The following is a 7737-nucleotide window of genomic DNA, read 5'->3' on the forward strand; positions in this document are numbered from 1 at the left end:
TATGTTTTTTACACGTGCACTTGTTTCGCTTCAGCTGAATGTCAGAGACTTGAGTTTTGCTGTCATTTACGGTGGCGAAACAAACACAGAGCTGAGTGGAGCAGAGGAGAGACAGGTTTACAACTCGTTAAGTTAAGTGCAATAAAAGCTTTCAAAGAAGTGTTATAAATCCCTCTAAAACCAAAGATGGACAGGCGTCGACCCCAGTCCATGAGAAAACCTTCAGCGCATTTTTCTAGCGTTAGAAAATGTGGTCTAAACCTTTGCAGTCTCAGGGTAAACGTTGGAATAGCTGATTCTGAAGCAAGGCTGACAAGTGGCATTCATGATATATATGACCTGTTTTCAGTTTATTTCTCCCCATAATGCAAGACTATCAGCTCTTTATCCAAGAAACAATACAGGCGGACAGGGGGGAAAAGAAAAACTGTTCAACTGTTACTTTACTTCCCAATTTGCCGTTCTCTCTCTTCCAGATAATCTTGATTCAGCTGATAATCGGCTTTTACTGACTCATAGTGGAGGATAAAGCTGTCTCTATATATTAACTTCATGACCACCAACTCACCGTATGGATAATAGGAGAATCACAATTCATCCACCTCCACCTACATCCACCAGTGGAGACCACTGGATGGTGATGCGATTCATCAGCAGCTGCCAAGTGGGCAACAAATGAAGATCTAGTTTAATTAATTTGAGTCTGCAGTCGCTGTGTGTAATTACAAAAGAGCTGAATGTGGAGAAATCATTGAATTGGGGTGAATTATATCAGAGGTGTTAGAGCAAAATTATTCTTAGTCCTTTAAGGACAAGAAACACATGCTTTAAAAATTGGCTAAATGCATCTGTGTTACATGTCCACCTGCATTCATATAATATGTCTGCATAGCAGTCTGTGCGTGTGCATGTATGTATGTGTGTTAGTATGTGTGTGTGAAATAATGAGGAGGAGATAAAACACAATTGTATGCTAAAATCTCATCACTTCAATTTATTCCTCCATTACAGTTCAGAGTTCAGTACAGTGCAGAGAGAGAAAAGCCTTTGATTATGAAGCTGTTAAAAACTAGAACACAATGTAAACAGCAGACCGCCAGACTGAACCCGTACGTTTTCTTTCATCAAAACAGAATTGATCCCTGATTTGCATACAAAGACATTTGGCTACAAAATGCTTGGAACTTGCAAATGTTTGAGGCATTTGTTTGAAGACTGCAGTTTTGTGTTTTTTTCCAGAGTTTTGCTTTCACAAAGTGTGAGGTTGACAATGTCAGAGGAGCTGCAGACTCAGAGAAAAACTGTGATAAAATGCTTCATAACCCCATGACTAAAGGACACCTCACCTCTCATCTTGTAACCCTTCAAATCTCCATCTTTCCCCACCTTTCCTATTTCCAACAGTTTCCCCTTGGGCACCCTCTAAGGTGAGAAAAGGGTTGTATTACTATCCCATTTTAAAGTCACAGAAGACTGAGTGTGCTGGAGATAAAGGGGAAGAGATTATCTATACTTGTACAAAGGTTGAAGTTAACACGAGCATCACAGGCTCACATTTTGAGCTTTTAGTTTGAAACTGGAAAGTTTACACTGGTGTCACAAGATAGCAAATTAGCATCTAGTAGAATTTCACAGTGTTAATGAGTGCTGATTTTTCAGTGACAATTATATGGAGTTGACAAGTTGACTGGAGTGTAGTTTGTTCCCTCATAGAGTTGATTTGTTTTTCTGAGTCAATTGTTCAAAACTAGATCAAGGTCTTAAATGAACTCCTATTACTCTTATTAAAAGTTAACACTGTGTTTGATTTCTCTAAACACCACTAAATATAACTATTCTGAAGTTAAATTAACAAGCCTAATCGCAGATATGAGTTACAGTATATGCACGTGATGTTGACTGGTTTCTTTTTTCAGGTTGCTTTTTTCCCCAAGCAAGAAACCTCAAAAGGATATCTTGACTTTTTGAATTTCAGTCTGTTTTTCATCACGTCACACTTGTCACATTGAGGAAAAAATGTTTTTTAACAGTTTAGTTTCATTTATTAGTTTGCTCACTGTATGTTCACGCACACATATATTTATTTACCATAAGGGGCACTTTGAAATGTTTAGGCATTTTGAAAGCTTTTCTGTAAGATTGAATGAATCACAACTGTGAACAAAGGAGAACAGATTAAAGACCGTCTTCTGCGGTAACACGGACAGTAAGTGTCACAATGGCTGGAAAAAGTAATGGGGAAAGAAAATGTTGTTTGGAAGACGTTATGACATCATAATGTGGCACCCCACTGAAAATTCATGAGTATGAATTAACGAGTGCAGAAAATGTCACCTCCAACAGATCAGTATTCTGACATGTTTCTGGGTGGGTATGTGTGTGTGTGTGTGTGTGTGTGTTTGTGTGTGAGAGAGAGAGAGGAATATTATTCACTCGTTAACAATAGTAAAATGACTAATGCTGCCACAGACCACAAAGCCTCATGGCATACTGCTTCTATCAAATCCAAATGACATTAATGCTGTTGTCACAGCATGTTAATTATGAGATACATTTTAGTAAAGAATATGGGAAAAATATGCTCATTTTTGTTGAAAAATGAGATAGAGCTAAGGAGTTGGTAGAGGCCAAAATCAGAGCTAAAGGGAGAGTGAATATTTGATTTATATTCAAATAATTGCCAGAAACACAACTCCACTTGAATACTAATATTGCTCAGTTTGCTGGCTGTGTGAATAGGCAACTGTCTCGAAAGTTCACCTCACAATATCATAAAATTGCAATATGGTGATTATATGTCAGTATATGTGAAGATTTTAAGCACAATCTTTAGCTTCCCTGTCTATGAATATATTTGTGAAGGTTAATCTAAATCAGTCACAGTCAATTTGCTCTAACATGGCCAAAAGCAGCTGCATGAAGCAGCCATGAACCTTTCCTTATTCCTTCCCATTGTGCCGGACAAAATTTTACACCAGAAAACATCCTCGCTAAACCTCCATTGTTTTTTTTTCTGCATGGTCCTGAGTTCACACAGCATACAGTGAAACCAGATCTGATGAAATTCTTTTTGGCGAGGACACCAAACACACCTATTTCACGGTAGGGGAAATACTCCGGCCACAAATGAAACAGATAAAATGGCTCTCTATTCAGTCTCATACAAATCATTTCCCTTCTACATCACTTCTCATGTAGCAAGTGGTGAATGACATTTCCCCGGGCCAAATGTTAAACATGGTCTGCTTCACATACACACACGCACACACACAGATAAAATGCATGCATATAAAAACAAACTGTCTTGTCCCTCTCAGCTTATTCTCTCTGTCTAACTCCCACTTGTGCCCTTTAATAATCTGTAGCGAGTCAAACTATTTTAGGTGGCATTAAACTCTGTCTGCTGCTTGCATAGCTCCGATGCATTTCACAACGGTGGTAAACTGCCCTGATTGTAACCTCCTACATGATGTAATTATCTTTGAGTTTAAGTTCAATATTTTGTCATTTTTTCTGTAAAATGCAAGACTGAACGACATAGGGAAGAGAGTCAGGGCTTCAGAGCCAATGTGACATCTGACAGGGTGTGATTCATACTCAAACTGACAACAATGTCAACATGAAGCATAAGTTCACAGCCAATGAGACACAGGTATTTACCATCAAATGGGATCCTTGTTGACAGTGATAGTTTCAAGTTGGGATACATTTGGGACAAATACAAAACCATGCTTTGGCCCAAGCACATATCCACTATCATATGAAGTGGGAGTAAGTATTTAATGAAAAAGTAATAATAAAGACGCAAACAAAACATTATAACAGCCATGGGGTGCACCTACAATACAAGTCATCTTTTACCCTCCATACTTGACTAAAATGTTTAACACATAATATATATATATTTTTGAATATATTTCATCAAGACAAATTCTAACAGAGAAAAGGTCTAGGTAACACATTGTGTTTTACTAAGATCAGTTTTTCCTAAAGTGCTGTTAAAGGTATTTTTTAGAATATGTTTGTCCAAATCCAATAAACATCAAACTGCTGAAGCTGACAAGAAAGCAGAAACAGTTATTGACTCGCTGTACTGTGGGGCTCTGATGTAAATGAGGGACTTGCCCTGAATAATCTGATTGGACAAAACACTAATGTTGTCCTCGGTCAAAAGATTTTTTTTTAATAATATCATAACTCTCAAAATTGAGCAAATAGAGAACTTTCAATCATTTATAAACTGATAAAAATCAGATATTTGATTATGATGTACTTCTTTACAATCTAATTCTCTACAGAAATAAAATCTCAGATATTGCCGGGGAGAAAATATAATTACACTTTAACACTTTAGCCAGAGACTATTAGCCAAAACTGATATCCATCAAATTATAGTCCAAGTAAAAATCCCAAGAGTCTGAGCCACAGCATTCTCCTCGTAGATGTAACAACATTCATATGTTCCTACAATAATAGTCATGTATACTAAGAAAAAAATAGGCACATAAACATAAGCTAGGGAGAAAAGGTCAGTTTTTTAAACACGACAGAAGGGTTTCCAGAGTGCTGCATGATTCAGTGAGGGAGGGAACCTGAAGGGTTCTTTAAAGAAAAAGCTTTCAGATAGATCAGAAAACAGAAAGTTGCTCTGTAGTTCTGACTATCATGGGAAGGTTATTCCACTATTAGAAAGCCAAGAGGAGAGAAGGCCTGTGGATAAGTGGAGCTCACTTTTCCGTAGGGAATGAGGGTGGATGAGTCCAGTAATACAGGATGCTGCATTACCCAGAACACTAAGACAGACCATGATCTGGCCATGTGAGGGTGTAGTTCTTCTACCAGCTGTACAAGCAGATCTTTTCCAGGGTCCTTGACATTAGGAAGTTTGCTATCATTCATTCCTCCATCCACTCTTTTCCCAATCTCTTCCCAGTTCCATTCATCTAGCAGGCAGTACATCCCTCTCTCTTTCTCTCTCTCCCTCTCAACCTTTTCACTCCCTCAGACATGTGGAGATGGATGGACAGTGTGTGCAGGAGTCCTTGGCTGAACTGTAGAAGTGCTGACGTGGCGCCAAGCCCTCTAACAGCGCGATGACGCCTCTATCTGTCTCTCCATGATGCACTCTCTCTCTAACACACACACACACACACACACACACACACACACACACACACACACACACACGCAGGTGCATGTCTAAATAGGTGCCTGCACAAAAACATGCACATACACATATTAATGTGTGGTTGAACATATACACAGAAGAGTGTACACTTGGTGTGCATTATAATTGCACACAGATTTATGTGCTCACAAGTGCAAATGCACATGAACAGGCACTAGCGTGTGCACAAACACACAAAAGTGCATATGCACATGTTACAGCAGAACACAAACCCTCTCTATCACAGTCTGTCTAGCTAGTGATACCTTTATCACCCCATCCAGTCTCCTATATAATCAGCATCAGTCTCTATTGTCACACAAACTCCTACCATCACAAACACACAGGCCCTCACACAGATGCACCCCCCCCCACCACCACCACACACACACACACACACACACACAAACACTCACTCAGGTCAGCTGAGTGATGTTAGAGTGTGTATTTCTCCTCTGCTTGTGTTAAAGTGAGTCATCTATCCTTCCACAGCTTCATTACAACCTGCAAGGGCAAACACTATCTCTCACTCCCTCTAGTCTCCAGATGGAGGGAGAGAGCGATAGAGTTATACAGTAGATGGAAAGTGAAATCACTCTCTCTCTTTATACCCCCCCACCTTGCTCTTTTCTCTCTTGTTCCTTCGTCTCTATATTTATCTTTTGTCTCTAAATCTATCGCCTTATATCTATGTTTTCAATCACACAGTCTTTCTCCCTTTCTCGCCCACCTAGCCTTGAGCAAGTGCCAGCATGGTTAAGCAACCTGATGTAAACATTTCTAACCCACGAAAAGATGCAGCAACATGAATGCTACAGAGTAGATAGAAACACACACAAAAGTTGCCAAAAGTATGTGCACCCCCCACCCCCACTTCCACCCCCCTGTAAAGATACTTTTTGTTTGGGACATTTTTTCATGGTTTCAGCCCCTATGTTCCAACTGAGGGAAATCTTAATGCAACAACATACAGTGATATTTTGGATCATAGTGTGCTCACAGCTTTGTGGCAACAGATTGTGAAAGGCCTTTTCAACCATGACAGCGTCCCTGAGCACAAAGCAAGGTCCAAAAAGAAATAGTTTTCTGACGTTGATGTTGAACAAAAATTTGAGCCCTGCCACATCCCCCAGGAGAGTGGAGGCTATTTTAGCCGCACACTGATGCTCATGTTTTTGGAGTGATAATGAAATAAGAAAATGTCACATATGGGTGTAATGTTAAGATGCCCAAATACTTTTGTGGGCATCGTTAGATAGTTAGACAGATAAATTGAGACATATAAGATAATAAAAAAAAGGTATTAAATGGGGAAACAGTCAGCAGTCAAAGATTTTGTTTCTATAGTGAGAGACAGAAAAAACTGAGAGAGAGAGACATATGAAAAGAGAAAATAGAGCTTGTAGAAAGCTTCAGTTTTTGAGGCCTTACAGAAAGCATGAATAATGCATAGCTAAAACCTCTTATTCTCTAAATTTTAAATGGCTAGCGGTTATCAAAAATAACCTGATCTGTGCAGCATTAGGAGGCTCGCACGCAACACCGTGGCTTCTATATTATAGGTAAGAAAAGGGAACTGGTCCTAAGTTCAACTCGGACTCACTGTTCCAGCTTTCTTAAAACCCTCTCCATTACTCATTGAGAGAAAAAAACTAGGGAGTTGCCTTATTGCCACATCTTCATTCATGCACTTCTATAATATCAATAACTGTTTTGAGTCATCATCTGTTGAAGATCAGTTGAAATCCTCACAAAACACAGACTTTAACTGGAACCCTCAAATAAGACATAAAACATATGCCTGACTTACCAAAAGGTAGAAACAGGATTTAAGCCTTGGACTCCCTCTACTGGCTCATATAACATGTTGGTAAAAAGGCTGTGGATATGGTGGGACGTCAAGATATCTCTTCAGTGGAACAGCCTCCCTGAGGAAGATTAAAACAAATTGTTAGAAAAGAGACTCCAGCCAACCAATAGTGAAAGTCTGAATCTGGAGGAGAATTGTTGATTTTTTTTCCCTCATAATTAACCAACACTGTCACTACAGCAAGATGAAAACCACAAGGGCAACTTTATATGGCATTTCATACAGTTTAATGATTTGGGTAAAATATAGACAAATGTAGTTCATCAAAGAGTTTAAGAGTTAAAACAATTAGTTTATAAGTTTCCTATTGATCCCTCCCCAAGGTCTCTTATCCCAACAATGGGAGACAGGCTCATTACTCTAAAAGACAACCTTATAGACAGTAGGGACTGATAAAGCTGGATCAATGTCACTGATCAGTTCCCACCTTAGCATGGATAAGCACACAGAAGTAGAAAAGAGAGAAAGGGCATTCTCTTTAAATGAAAGCTTTCAAAGTCTTTGGGCTTGTATACACCAGGAGTCTGATGTAACCATCCCTTATTGCCATAGTCTCAGGGAAGATAGTTAAAAGGGAAACCCAAATCCAATCCATTACAGTGAATTAATAATCCCTAAAATTAAACTGTTAAACTACTTTAGCCATAGAGTTGATGGAGCACTCCATCTTTAACAACACTAACAGTCCATATTAGTCACA

The 7737-nt window shown here is 39.0% G+C and overlaps 1 protein-coding gene across 2 annotated transcripts in view; it reads right to left on the bottom strand.

Moving 5' to 3' along the window:
* The window catches only part of LOC130172842 (E3 SUMO-protein ligase ZBED1-like), a 37409-nt gene that overhangs the window by 28890 nt on the left and 782 nt on the right, over positions 1-7737 (bottom strand). For both annotated transcript variants that reach the window (XR_008828334.1, XR_008828335.1), the window contains exon 2: positions 6978-7095. The gene's annotated coding sequence lies outside the window, so the exon portion shown is untranslated. The remainder of the gene's footprint in view (positions 1-6977; positions 7096-7737) is intronic.

This window comes from Seriola aureovittata, chromosome 7, assembly GCF_021018895.1.
Source record: "Seriola aureovittata isolate HTS-2021-v1 ecotype China chromosome 7, ASM2101889v1, whole genome shotgun sequence".
NCBI lineage: Eukaryota > Metazoa > Chordata > Actinopteri > Carangiformes > Carangidae > Seriola > Seriola aureovittata.